Here is a 1,953-nt window from a genome sequence, read left to right on the forward strand (position 1 = left end):
GTGCTCTGGCAAGAAATTGAACCTGGGACATCCATATGCCTGGTCAATGCTAAACCACTGAGCCAACCAGCTAGGGACTGTCTCTCTCTTTCTCTCCCCCTTCTTCTCTCTCTTCTTTATTTCTCTGTCAAATCAATAAATAAAAATAAGTGAAAAGAAAATAGTACAAGACAGCACTTATAGACCCTGCAGCCGTGCAGTTGTGATGCCACGTGGAAGCAAAAGGCGTGCTTCCCGCATGGCCCCTCCGAACAGCCGGGCACCTCAGAGGAGAGCTGCACCCAGGCCAGCATCAGCAGCGCAGACGCCAGCACCGGCTCCACCATCTGCCGTTGGCTCATTTGCTGCTGCACCCTGGCAACCAGGTCTCATGGCCCAGATGACAACCACTGCAGCTGGTATGGCTGTGGGCTCTGCTGTTGCCACACGCTAGATCGTGCCATCATAGGTGGCTCCAGCAGAGGAAGTAATGCTGAGCCCACAGGCCTGACATCACTTACCAGGAGCCTCAGGGAACTCAGCCGGCATACCAACAGCAGCAGCAGCTTGGCCCGTGCCACTATGAGATGAAACAGTTTGTGGAGTTTGCCCAGAACCAGGGTGACCTTACTGAGGGTCGCAGCAAGGTGTTGAAACAGTGCAGATTTGCAAATGGATTAGCCTAATCAAGAAGTTCATACTGCAAAAATGGAAAATCATTTCTCACTGCCAAAGTTAATTTAGTGTAAAAATATAACTGATAGTGAAAATATAAAACTACCAGTTAAACCTCTCGTCTATCTTTAATAGTTTCCTTGCCTCAGAATTGCAATGGAAGAGGGTGTTCTTACTGTATAGAAGTTCGTTGAGATGGTATTGAGCTTGGGGCTGGGCAAATATTTGTGTGGCCTCCTTAAACCAGCTTTTGTGATGTTACTGTTCAGGAATCAATTAGAATAAAGTGATTTTCTTCCAAAAAAATATAGTACAAGTCAATCATTAAGTAAAATTTCCCTCAATTCAGTTATTATGATATTTTATTGTGATTAGATTTAGGTTTATGTATTTTGGGCAGAAGGACCCTGAAGGGTGCTGTGACCTTCACAGTGTACGAGATCAGAAACGCATTGCATTGATTTACTCCACTGTAGGTGATGTTAACTTTAATCGTTGGTTAAGGTAGTGGCCTCGGATTTCATCACTATAAAGTTACTATTGTTTCCCCTTTGTTAATAATAAGTAATCTGTGGGGAGATAGCTTGAAACTTTGTAAATATCCTGTTTTTCATCAAACTTTTACCCTCTAGATTGAGTATCCACTGATGATTTTGAAATTCATTGTTACTTCTAGTTGACATTTTACCCTAAAGAACATTTTTCTTTTCTGGTTCCTGCATGTGTGTATAGCAGTATAAATTCATGGATGCTTATTTTATTCCTGGGTTATATTTCATTACTATCACCATTTATTTTGTTGTTCAGTTGCCACAGATTTGACCAACGGGTGTGGTATGATTTTTCATTCTACTATTACCTCATTTATTCACAGAGACACCCATAAATTTTTTCAACTTGTAAACTTCCAACTTTGCCTGATCTAGAATCAAAATTTTAAAGCTAAAGACAACTTCAGCTGTTCTGTGTTGCCTTAGTCCTTTTATTTTTATATATGAGGACTTTGATACCAGAGAACTTAAGGCACTTGTTCCAAATCATATGACTCCGTAAAGGCAGAACTTGAGCTGGAGCCCAAGTACCTGGCCCTCAGTTGAGATCTCCCAGGACATTTTCAGCCCTCCTGTCCTCAAGGAACCTTCTGTCATCACAGCGCTTTAGGCAACTGGTATTCCCTCAGCCTGAAACGGATGGTTCCGGTGTTTACTGACAAGAGTTCTCAGGGAGTTCTTGGGCAGTTCCCCACGCTGTTAACCTTGGCAATGGGAGAAGAAGGTCCAGAGAGTCTTCAGAATTTTT

At 42.7% G+C, this 1,953-nt stretch overlaps 1 pseudogene; it reads left to right on the top strand.

Moving 5' to 3' along the window:
- The first annotated feature begins 205 nt into the window (after positions 1-205).
- Positions 206-828, top strand: LOC136404072 (coiled-coil-helix-coiled-coil-helix domain-containing protein 2 pseudogene; annotated as a pseudogene).
- Positions 829-1,953: the final 1,125 nt, after the last annotated feature.

The sequence above is a fragment of the Saccopteryx leptura genome, chromosome 4, assembly GCF_036850995.1.
Source record: "Saccopteryx leptura isolate mSacLep1 chromosome 4, mSacLep1_pri_phased_curated, whole genome shotgun sequence".
Classification (NCBI taxonomy): Eukaryota; Metazoa; Chordata; class Mammalia; order Chiroptera; family Emballonuridae; genus Saccopteryx; species Saccopteryx leptura.